At 39.6% G+C, this 13,092-nt stretch overlaps 1 protein-coding gene across 1 annotated transcript in view; it reads left to right on the top strand.

The window, feature by feature from the left end:
* The window catches only part of SPMAP2L (sperm microtubule associated protein 2 like), a 72,818-nt gene that overhangs the window by 50,185 nt on the left and 9,541 nt on the right, over positions 1 to 13,092 (top strand). The gene's annotated exons all lie outside the window — the stretch shown is intronic.

The following is a 13,092-nucleotide window of genomic DNA, read 5'->3' as shown; positions in this document are numbered from 1 at the left end:
GAACCACAATGCATATTATAGAATTAACCTTAAGCAATTGTGGGAGCTGATGAGAAGTCTATGGAAGACTGTTACAGCAGCTGGGACTTGGGTCTGGTCATAGATCTAGAAGAAATGAGAGAGACTAGGGGTAGTTCAGCAGTCCCCTAGAAGATATTTACTTCAGGAGAGGCAATTACAGGAGAGTCTTGCCTGTTCAGACAAGGGAGGAAGGGCTGATTCTACTGGTAAGGAAGGCTCAGGTATGTTCAGGGTTTCAAAGTCCCCCCTTCATTGGAATGTGCCCTTATGTTCCGATTCCAATTTTTAAGGTCCAGTTCCTTCTCAATCATTGCCCTAACTTTAATATAGGAGACCATATAAGTTTGGGAATTCAATTTGTGCTGTAATTCACCCACTCACAGAATTAGATTTTGAGCTTGGTTTTGAGAATTTTCAGTCCTGTGACCATTAAAGATAAGGGTTTCTTTTGGGTAAGTCACAAAAACTTTCTGGTCCCTTAACTATGCCTTAAGGTGGGAATTTAAAGGCCTGAGCTGGTAATTTCTTTCCTCAAGTTCTCCAGTGCACTTAGAAGCAATGAGCAAACCTCATTATACCTCTTTATTTCACTAAAATGATCTCTGTCAGCAGCTGCTTGATTACCAAATCTTGCTTTCTGTTTTGTCAGTGCATGCCACGGATTACCAGTGTCTTTTTTTTTTTTTTAAATGACTGGCAATAGGATCATTAATAGCTTTAAATCTAATCTGCTCAGAAAACAAATTCCAGATGGTCTAGAACCAGTACAGGTATACCTCAGAGATATTTTGGGTTCAGTTCTAGACCACCCCAATAAAGCAAATATTGCAACAAAGCAAGTCACACAAACTTTTTGCTTTCCCAGTGCATATAAAGGTTATGTTTACACTACTGTAGTCTATTAAATGTGCAATAGCATTATGTCTAAAAAAACAACGTACACACCTTAGTTAAAAAAATACTGCTAAAAAATCTTAACCATCATCTGAGCCTTCAGTGAGTTGTAATCTTTTTGCAATAGTAATGTCAAAGATCACTGATCACATATCAGCATAATATAATAAAAATGTAAAAGTTTGAAATATTGTGAGAATATTTCTGACACAGAGATACAAATTGAGCAAATGCTGTTGGGGAAATGGTGCCGATAGACTTGCTTGATGCAGGGTTGCCACAAAACTTCAATTTGTGAAAAACGCAGTATCTGCAAAGTACAATAAAACACAGTATGCCTGAACAAAGAAGCCATCCTTAAAGTTCTGATCTGGTTATCTGTTGCTTTATACCAAACCACCCCCAAACTTAGTGATTTTAAACAACAGCCGGGGGAGGAGTCAAGATGGCGGTGTGGGAAGCTGCGGAGTCAGCTCTCCCCACAACTAGGGCACCTGCTGGCCGCTGGTGGGGGACTCTAACCACCAAGGAGACGGGAGGAATCCCAGAGTGAACCAGTAGGATGTAGGGGGACTGAGGGAGGAGAAGTGGAGGCTAGAGTAGATCGGCACTCCTGAGGCCGGGGAGATCAGGAGAGGCAGGCGGGAGGGACTCTCCGGGAAGAGCGGGAGAGGAGCAGCGGGTGATCACCTGGCCCACTGGGGCCACAGAGCCTGCTGAGCTTCCAAGCTGGTTCCCCCCCTCCAAAGCCCCATCCAGGCTGCGTGGGCCCTGGGGGCGTAGGAGGGAGACCAGGGAGATCAGGAGTGGCAGCGGGGAGGGGCCACCCAGGAGAAGTGGGAGAGGACCAGAGGGTGATTGCCCTGCTCACTGGGGCCTGGGGAGACCGCTGAGCTCCCAGGCCAGTTCCCTGCCCTCCAAGGCCCCCCCGCATTGGTCCTGAGGGCATAGGAGGGAGGCCAGGAGATCAGGAGAGGCAGGCGAGAGGGGCCCTCCCGGACCCCGGACCGGAGGAGTGGGAGAGGAGAGGAGGGAGTTTGCCCCGCCCACTCGAGCCCGGGAAGCCTGTTGGGCTCCCAGGTGAGGTCTCCTGCCCGCTGAGACCAGGGGTAGGGGGCACGCCTGGGCCCCTTCTGTTCCTTGAGGCTAAGCCACACCCCCACAGCCCCCAGGGCCTTTTCCAGCCCTGTGGTTCCTGAGCATAGGCCCCACCCACCACCCAAAACTTGCCCTTGCTTAGGCCCCGCCCTCAACAGCCAAGGCCTTTCACCACCTCCTTTTTTTTTCTTTTCTTTTTAGCATTCAGCAAGTATTATTAAAATGAAGGGAAATTTATGGATGACACTTTGTAACAATCAGGAACTGTTGATTAATAAAGTTAGTTTGTTATTCTCCTGAAACCTAGGCAGCAATGAGAATTGTCAGACGGATCATTTTACTCATTATTTTTGATTACTGCACCCAGATTCTCTGACTCTGAAGGAAAAAAAAAAAACCTCCTCCTCTTTTTCACTATTGTGGTACTAACATACCTTCCGGTTGTTGATTCATCTATTTTTGCATTCTTTCTAACATATCTGTTAGTTTCCTAGTCTAATTTTATGTTTTACTTTGTTATTGTTTGTTTTTTTTTACCACCTCACGTGGCTTGCGGGATTTTTTTTTTTTTTTTTTTTTTTCGGTACGCGGACCTCTCACTGTTGTGGCCTCTCCCGTTGCGGAACACAGGCTCCGGACGCACAGGCTCAGCGGCCATGGCTCACAGACCCAGCCACTCCGTGGCATGTGAGATCTTCCCGGACCGAGGCACGAACCCGTGTCCCCTGTATCGGCAGGCGGACTCTCAACCACTGTGCCACCAGGGAAGCCCTATTTCGTAGTCTTTTAAGTTTAGTTTGGAATTTTTATTATCCTATTTATAATTCTAGCAGTTTTTTTTTTGGTTGTGTTGCGTCTTCATTGCTGCGTGGGCTTTCTCTAGTTGCAGTGAGTGGGGGCTACTCTTCGTTGCAGTGCGCGGGCTTCTCATTGTTGTGGCTTCTCTTGTTGCAGAGCACAGGCTCTAGGCGCATGGGCTCCAGTAGTTGTGGCGTGCAGGCTCTAGAACGCAGGCACAGCAGTTGTGGCGCGTGGGCTTAGTTGATCTGCGGCATGTGGGATCTTCCCAGACCAGGGCTTGAACCTGTGTCCACTGCATTGGCAGGCAGATTCTTAACCACTGTGCCACCAGGGAAGTTCCAATAATTCTAGCAGTGTTTTTTTTTTTGTTTTTTTTTTTGCGGTACGCAGGCCTCTCACTGTTGTGGCCTCTCCCGTTGCGGAGCACAGGCTCCGGACGTGCAGGCTCAGCGGCCATGGCTCACGGACCCAGCCGCTCCGTGGCATGTGAGATCTTCCCGGACCGAGGCACGAACCCGTGTCCCCTGCATCGGCAGGCAGACTCTCAACCACTGCGCCACCAGGGAAGCCCAATTCTAGCAGTTTTTGACAATGACTTTTAAGAGTCCTAAATAATGCTTGAATTGGTTTCCAAACTTAATTAAATACCTTCAAATACTTTATAAATACATTAAATTTGATTTCTTTTTAAAGTATTTTATTTCAACCATCTACATTAACAAAACCTTCTAAAATATTAAATAATTATTAAAAATCTAACACTTTAAACTTATAAATATAGTGAACCTGAAGTTTTTTAATGTTGTAAGAATTGATACTGACTAAGGTTCTTGGACTCTTTAATTAATAGAAATTGATAAGAGGCCAGATGAGAAATTCAGGTAAGGCTTTACTGGGACTCGTGCTATAGCAGGAGGGAGGGAAAACAAGTAACATAGGCCTTTGCTTACTCCCTGAGAGGAGGCGAGCTGGTCCCTTAAACAGGGTGAAGATAGGGGCCAATAGGTGGATCGGGCCAGGGGGTGGCATACGTGGTGGGCCCACCCTCTTGGTGGTGCTGGGTACAGGGATCATGCATAGTACCCTACTTTTTCTCCTGGTACCTCAAAAGTGGCAGTTGGGTTTTGGCCTTTTTGTATGTTCTTATTGTTCATAATTTGCCCCAACTGCGCATGCGCGCAGTTCTTTTTTAGTCCCTTTTAGTTTATTTGTATTCTGTTGCTCCAGGAGGCATTTGTCAAGGTGGAAGCTCTACAGTCAAGGGTCTCAGGTCCCAGCCAGTCTCAGAATGACATAAATTTAAGATTTCAACTTAATGTCATCATTCTAAACAGTTACTCTGTTATATATTTCAAATTGCAATTGTAGTGTTATCACTCTTACAGGCCAAATTCTCTTAAAACATATACCTGCTTTTTTTTTTTTTAGTTATTTTTATTTATTTATTTTTTTGTGTGGTACGCGGGCCTCTCACTGTTGCGGCCTCTCCCATTGCGGAGCACAGGCTCCAGACACGCAGGCCCAGCGGCCATGGCTCACGGGGCCCAGCTGCTCTGCAGCATGTGGGACCTTCCCAGACCGGGGCATGAACTCGTGTCCCCTGCATCGGCAGGCGGACTCTCAACCACTTCACCACCAGGGAAGCCCCCTGCTTTTTATTTTAATAATATACACTTATTTTTTGTTTTAACAATAATTTCAAATTTACTGAGAATCTGCAAAAGTTAAAGTCCATTGGCTTTATCATTCTCTCTCCTCCGTGGTGTGTGTGTGTGTGTGTGTGTGTGTGTATATTTAATCTTTTCCCTGAATCATTTTTGAAGGTTAATGACAGACATCATATACCCCTTTTCCTCAGTACTTCAGTGTGTGTTTCCTAACAAGAGGACATTATCTTATATAACTACCATACTGTTATGAAGATCAGGAAATTTAACATTGGTATAATACTATAACTAATCTATGGTCCCTGTTCAAATTTCATCAATTCTTGCACATATTTATTATTAAGACAAAGTATTAATTCTATGATTTTGATTTTCTTAGGTTTTTGACAGTTAATTCTAAATCTTCTCAGAGTTTAAAAGTAACACACGCTCACAAAAGAAGTCAAGTTACTATTACAGGTACCTGAGGTTACTTGCCACCAGAGACTTTGTATGGGTACACTGTAGGAAGTCCTTTTACCTCTATGAATGTCATACCAAGTCTCTTTTTATAATAGCTGTTAGGACTACAAAACTTAAAAAGAAAGGGGTTGGTTTCATAGCTCACTTAATCCATAACTATTTTAATGAGATCTATTTTATTATAAAATTAATATTTTGTAAAGTAAATAATTAATATATTATGTGCAGTAAAAAAAAGGCAGCCCAAATAATGCAAGTGAATATGTAAATAAAAATCACTTTTGTTGTAACACATTTTCGGACTTTATGTGAATCACCTCAAAAATGTTCATACCCTTGATTCAGTCATTTTACTTCTAGAATTTTTATTCTCAGAAAATAATCAAGATTGAGAATGATGGGGGAGAGACATGTTGGTATAATGACCTCATGGATTAGGAGAAATTTCATTTCTCCGATTATTAATAAAGTCACATCGTTCTCTACATTTATTTGCCATGTGTATTTTCCTTTTCTAAATTTGTCTGTTCATGGCTTTATTTTTCTACTGGTCTGTTCATTTTTTATTGATTCACAAAATTCTTTACATCTTAGGGATATTAATCCTTCATCTGTTATATATGATGTGCATATTTTTCCCAGCTTGTAACTTGAAAGTTTGGGGTTATAATTTATATAATAATAATATATATAATATACTAAAATTATAATATATGTATAAAATTTTAAATGTATAGATCTTGTATAGTTTAATAAGCTTTTAACAAATATATATACCCATTCATTAACCACCATAATCAAGATACAAGAATAAGTATTATTCTTGACTGAGAAGCCCAAATGATCTTTTTTCTTTATTTTGTTAATGTGCAGACTTCTGTGCATAGTTGCTTAGAGTTGTTTTTTTGGTTTTGTTTTGTTTTGTTTTTGCAGCATGTGGGCCTCCGCAGGCTCAGTGGCCATGGCTCACGGGCCCAGCCGCTCCGCAGCATGTGGGATCTTGCCGGAATGGGGCATGAACCCGTGTCCCCTCGGACTCTCAACCACTGCACCACCAGGGAAGCCCAGACATTATGAATTTGATTTCCTAATATTTTAGTGAGGAACTTTGCATCTATGTTCATGATGGATAGTGATCTATAGTTAAAAATATATCTGTTGAGTTTTGGAATTAGGGTTATGTTGGTCTTGTAAAATGAGTTGAGAAGTATTTCCTGCTTTTTTATTCTCTGTGTATTTGTGTAAGAGTCATGTTATTTCTTCCTTAAATATTTGAGATAATTTACCCTTAAATCAATCTGGGCTTAGTGTTTTCTTTATGGGGAGGTTTTTAATTATGAATTAAATTTCTTCAGGTATTCCTTTAGGGTATAGGTCAAATCAGATTTTTTATTTCTTCTTGTGTCTGTTTTGTATTTTAAAAGAATTTGTCCATTCTTCTATGTTGAATTTATTTGCATAAAGTTTTTAATGGTAATATATATATTTTTCTCTTTAAGTGCTTTAAGATATATAGTGGTGACGCTTTAATTCCTGTTTGTTAATTTGTTTTCTCTTTTTATTTCTTGATCAGACCTGCTAGGGATTAACAAATTAGCTTTATTAATCTTTCCAAAGAGTCAACTTTTGTATTTGTTTATTTTTTTCTTAACTGTTTTTAAGAATTTCTTTTACCATTTCTTATAGAGTGGATCATTCAGTTTTTGTTACTCTGGAAATGTTCTTATTTTATTTTTATTTGTAAAGGATATGTTTGTTGGATATGCAAACATATTTTAGGTTGATAACGCTTTAGAATATATTTTCATGATCTTCTGGCCTCCATGGTTTCTGGTGAGATGCCAGCTAAAATTATAATTTTTACTCTATATTTAATGTGTCTTTTTCCTTTGGCTATTTTAAGATTTTCTCTTTATCTTTGGTGTTTAGCAGTATGGCTAAATTTGCCTACATATAGTTTTCTTGGTATTTGTCCTACCTGTGGTTCCCTGAAATTCAAGGATTTGTGGGATGTTGCTTTCAAATTTTTCAATAGTTCTGCTATCATTTATTCAGACTTTTTTTCTGTGTCATTCTTTCTCTGAGGCCTCTAGTTATACCTGTGCTATATCATCATATTTTATACCATAGATCACTGAGGTTGTTTTATTTTTTTTCAATATTTTTTCTATATGCTTTATTTTAAATAATTTATATTCACCTCTACTCAATGGCATCAGTTCTTTTTACCACAATGAGCAATCTTCTGTTAATCTCATCCAATGGATTTTTAATTTAGATGCTGTGTTTTTCAGTTCTTGGATTTCCATTTGGTTTTTTAAAAATATATATAATTTACATATTTCTCTTGGACCTTTAATCTCTTCACTCATTGTATCCATCTTCGGACCCCATTCAAGTTTCACTTATTTTTCCTCTATAATATCCTTTATAGAGGAATAACCCAGTTCAAAATCATGTGTTGTCAAGTATCTTTAGTCTCCTTCAGTCTGGAATGGTTCTTCAATCGTTTTTTGCCTTGTTGACCTTGAACACTATTGAATATTACCATCCAGTTATTTTATAGAATAGCGGACAAACTGAATTTGTCTGAATGTTTCTTGTAATTAGGGTAAGATTATGAATCTTTGGTGTTTATTCACATACATACACACATTTTCATCTATATTTATTTCCATATCGATTTATATATGATTTTTCACCTTTACCTCCAATTCTGATCCAACACTACCGACTTCATTCTATTTTCCTCCCTTGCCTTACTTGTAATGCTTGTCTCTGAAAGTTAAAAACCTGGCTCCCATTACCCTTAATACATGTCCTCTCTGTGTATAATCATTCCCCCATCTCTGCTGTCTCCTCTTTCTGCATATGGGCTCTTACACCCTGCACTATGCCACTCAGTCTCTGACACTTCATACTGGGAGGCCCCTTCCCAAAGCTCTGATCTCTTACTGGTATCTCTGATATCTCAATCCCTCTTACTTGGTCGACCCTTCTCTTGATGCTCTGGCCCTAACATCCTGCTATGGGCCACTGTGCCTTCTCCCTTCCCACCAGACTGAGACACCTACCTTGCTTTGCTCTCCCAAATGATCAGGAAGGGGTGAGAATGAACTGCTTTCCTTCTTTCGAGAGTCTTATCCTGTCTAGTTTCTGCCTACTTCTGATTTCTTTCCAGTGCCCTCAAAGAGTTCTGTTTTGTTTTGTTTTGTTTTCAATGTTTTATTCAGAGTCTCTAACTGTTATAGGCAAGAAGATTAGTTCAATACAAGCTACTCTGCTATTACTGGAAGCAGAACTTCTAATTTGCCTTTTAATTTTGTTTTGGTTATCTTGAGGTTAAAATTTTATGTGTGGTAAAACCCATAATCTTATTATTTTGAGGTTTCTTCCATTGCTTTATGATTAGAAAATTCTACCCCAAAAGAATTCAGAAAATGACCCCCGGTAGTGTGCTTGTACTGGCTCACAAGAGCTGATGGTACACATCTCTTTCTAACTTTGCATTTAGTGAGATCCATCACCTTCATAGTTTGAAATTGACCACGGTGGGAATTTTTACACCATAGAAATTGGCAAGCACTACAAATCAGTCTTTTTTCTCTGAGGAGCTAACTGTTAAACATTTACCAGCACACCACTGTTTTCCTGTAGTATTTTTGTGGTTTCTTTTTATTTTTAAAGTAGATAATTCCTCAACTTATTTGAAGTATATTTCTATGTAAAATATGGAGTAAGAATCTGCCTCTCCCCCATGATTGCCCCAGCCTTTATTTGTTCACTGCCACAGTTATTATATACCACAATGTTATTTATACTAGGGCAACGGTTTTCAAAAATGTGACCCAGGTATGCATAAAGGTTTCCCAGAACCTTTTAAGTAATCTGCAAGTTCAAAATTATGCACAAGTAAAAGGTTCATTCAATGTGTAAGATAGTCAAATGGATTTTATGGTAATGGAGTATGAAAAGTTCCTTGACAGTTTCAGATTGTGCATTGCAACTCTTATGGGTTTTTTTGGGTTTTTTTTGCGGTACACGGGCCTCTCACTGTTGTGGCCTCTCCCGTTGCGGAGCACAGGCCGCGGACGCCAGGCTCAACGGCCATGGCTCACGGGCCCAGCCGCTCCGCGGCATGTGGGATCTTCCCGGACCGGGGCACGAACAAGTGTCGCCTGCATCGGCAGGCGGACTCTCAACCACTGCGCCACCAGGGAAGCCTGCAACTCTTATTTTTAAGAAACTACCCTTTGTCAAGTTTTATTTTAGTAACAAAGAAGAATATCCACAATTATCTGAAAAAGCTGTTGAAATATACTCTTTTCCAACTAGTACGGGGAACTGGATTTTCTTCATATACTTCAACCAAAAAACAGTGTCTTCTTAAACCAGATATTAAAGAGATTTGCAAAAATGTAAACATATCAGTCTTGTCACAATTTTTTTTGTTTTGGAAAATATAGTTCTTCGTCATAAAAAATATTTGTATTTCCATGTAATGGGTTCTTTTTACTTGAAATAATAAATGTTCTTAAATGTCTCAGTCTTTGGAAGCCCTCAGTCACTTTTTAAGAGGGTAAAGAATGTTACACATCAAATTTATTCAATTAAAAAAAGCGTAAATGGGCTCTAGACCAAAAAAATTGAGAACCACTGTATTATATAATATTTCTGAATTCTCTATTTGGTTACACTGATCTATTTTTATGCAGGTATCATTTTGCTTAAATTATTGTAAACTTAAAAATATTTTAGGGCTTCCCTGGTGGCGCAGTGGTTAAGAATCCGCCTGCCAATGCAGGGGACACAGGGTCGAACCCTGGTCCGGGAAGATCCCACATGCCACAGAGCAACTAAGCCTGTGCGCCACAACTACTGAGCCTGCGCTCTAGAGGCCGGGAGCCACAACTACTGAAGCCTATGCACCTAGAGCCCATGCTCTGCAACAAGAGAAGCCACTGCAATGAGAAGCCCGGGCACCGCAACGCAGAGTAGCCCCACTCGCCACAACTAGAGAAAGCCCACGTGCAGCAACAAAGACCCAATGCAGCCAAAAATAAATAAATAAATTTATTTAAAAAAAAAAATATATATATATATTAGAATAGGGTAGGTTATGTATACCCTTTACTTCTTTTGGCCATAACTTTCTTATTGTCCTTCCGGCTTCCCACTTCAGTCTTTCTCCCACATGCCTGACAGATTAATCTCCAGCCCTGACCATGCTTCCTCTCCAGTGAAAAGATTTCATGGTTCTTCGCTAGCTGTGAGCAGTGCCCTCCACATCTAACCTAGTTTCAGATGTATTTGCAAGCCTGATCTCCCTGCCTGACCAGACACAATCTGCTCCATGCCTCCTTGCTTCTGTGTCCAGACTTTCCCTTCAATCTTCCTTCCTTCATTCTCCCTATCTTTTCTCCTCCCTCTACTTGTCAGAATCTGACCCTTCCTTCAAGGCCCAATTTAATATCTCTTTATCCATGAAAAGAGAATTCTTCTTGGATTCTCCCACATTTCCTCTGATATTCCTCAAAACTTTATTCTCTTTTATGGATATCAAATAATCAGTGGTTTGCTTATAGGTTTATGATTCCTTCTAAGTTGAAAACTACTTTAAGGAAAGGTACTGGTTTATTATTCTTTGTTTTTGTTTTTTTTTTGTCTCCCTCCCTCCCACCCTCCCTATCCCACCCCTCCAGGCGGTCACAAAGCACCGAGCTGATCTCTCTGTGCTATGCGGCTGCTTCCCACTAGCTATCTACCTTACGTTTGGTAGTGTATATATGTCCATGCCTCTCTCTCGCTTTGTCACAGTTTACCCTTCCCCCTCCCCATAGCCTCAAGTCCATTCTCTAGTAAGTCTGTGTCTTTATTCCTGTTTCACCCCTAGGTTTTTCATGACATTTTTTTTCTTAAATTCCATATATATGTGTTAGCATACGGTATTTGTCTCTCTCTTTCTGACTTACTTCACTCTGTATGACAGACTCTAGGTCTATGCACCTCATTACAAATAGCTCAATTTCGTTTCTTTTTATGGCTGAGTAATATTCTATTGTATATATGTGACACATCTTCTTTATCCATTCATCCAATGATGGACACTTAGGTTGTTTCCATCTCTGGGCTATTGTAAATAGAGCTGCAATGAACATTTTGGTACATGCCTCTTTTTGAATTATGGTTTTCTCAGGGTATATGCCCAGTAGTGCGATTGCTGGGTCATATGGTAGTTCTATTTGTAGTTTTTTAAGGAACCTCCATACTGTTCTCCACAGTTGCTGTATCAATATACATTCCCACCAACAGTGTAAGAGGGTTCCCTTTTCTCCACACCCTCTCCAGCATTTATTGTTTCTAGATTTTTTGATGATGGCCATTCTGACTGGTGTGAGATGATATCTCATTGTAGTTTTGATTTGCATTTCTCTAGTGATTAATGATGTTGAGCATTCTTGCATGTGTTTGTTGGCAGTCTGTATATCTTCTTTGGAGAAATGTCTGTTTAGGTCTTCTGCCCATTTTTGGATTGGGTTGTTTGTTTTTTTGTTATTAAGCTGCATGAGCTGCTTATAAATTTTGGAGATTAATCCTTTGTCAGTTGCTTCATTTGCAAATATTTTCTCCCATTCTGAGGGTTGTCTTTTGGTCTTGTTTATGGTTTCCTATGCTGCGCAAAAGCTTTTAAGTTTCATTAGGTCCCATTTGTCTATTTTTGTTTTTATTTCCATTTCTCTAGGAGGTGGGTCAAAAAGGACCTTGCTGTGATTTATGTCATAGAGTGTCCTGCCTATGTTTTCCTCTAAGAGTTTGATAGTTTCTGGCTTTACATTTAGGTCTCTAATCCATTTTGAGCTTATTTTTGTGTATGGAGTTAGGGAGTGATCTAATCTCATACTTTTACATGTAGCTGTCCAGTTTTCCCAGCACCACTTATTGAAAAGACTGTCCTTTCTCCACTGTACATTCCTGCCTCCTTTATCAAAGATAAGGTGACCATATGTGCGTGGGTTCATCTCTGGGCTTTCTGTCCTGTTCCATTGATCTATATTTCTGTTTTTGTGCCAGTACCATACTGTCTTGATTACTGTAGCTTTGTAGTATAATCTGAAGTCTGGAAGCCTTATTCCTCCAGCTCCGTTTTTCTTTCTCAAGATTGCTTTGGCTATTCGGGGTCTTTTGTGTTTCCACACAAATTGTGAAATTTTTTGTTCTAGTTGTGTGGAAAATACCAGTGGTAGTTTGATAGGGATTGCATTGAATCTGTAGATTGCTTTGGGTAGTAGAGCCATTTTCACAATGTTGATTCTTCCAATCCAAGAACATGGTATATCTCTCCATCTATTTGTATCATCTTTAATTTCTTTCATCAGTGTCTTATAATTTTCTGCATACAGGTCTTTTGTCTCCTTAGGTAGGTTTATTCCTAGATATTTTATTCTTTTTGTTGCAGTGGTAAATGGGAGTGTTTTCTTGATTTCACTTTCAGATTTTTCATCATTAGTGTAGAGGAATGCCAGAGATTTCTGTGCATTAATTTTGTATCCTGCTACTTTACCAAATTCATTGATTAGCTCTAGTAGTTTTCTGGTAGCATCTTTAGGATTCTCTATGTATAGTATCATGTCATCTGCAAACAGTCACAGCTTTACTTCTTCTTTTCCGATTTGGATTCCTTTTATTTCCTTTTCTTCTCTGATTGCTGTGGCTAAAACTTCCAAAACTATGTTGAATAAGAGTGGTGAGAGTGGGCAACCTTGTCTTGTTCCTGATCTTAGTGGAAATGCTTTCAGTTTTTCACCATTGAGGACGATGTTGGCTGTGGGTTTGTCATATATGGCCTTTATTATGTTGAGGAAAGTTCCCTCTATGCCTACTTTCTGCAGGGTTTTTATCATAAATGGGTGTTGAATTTTGTTGAAAACTTTCTCTGCATCTATTGAGATGATCATATGGTTTTTCTCCTTCAATTTGTTAATATGGTGTATCACATTGATTGATTTGCGTATATTGAAGAATCCTTGCATTCCTGGAATAAACCCCACTTGGTCATGGTGTATGATCCTTTTAATGTGCTGTTGGATTCTGTTTGCTAGTATTTTGTTGAGGATTTTTGCATCTATGTTCATCAGTGATATTGGCCTGT

Source organism: Phocoena phocoena, chromosome 5, assembly GCF_963924675.1.
Source record: "Phocoena phocoena chromosome 5, mPhoPho1.1, whole genome shotgun sequence".
NCBI classification, from domain to species: domain Eukaryota; kingdom Metazoa; phylum Chordata; class Mammalia; order Artiodactyla; family Phocoenidae; genus Phocoena; species Phocoena phocoena.
This window is presented reverse-complemented; position numbering and strand designations above follow the sequence as displayed.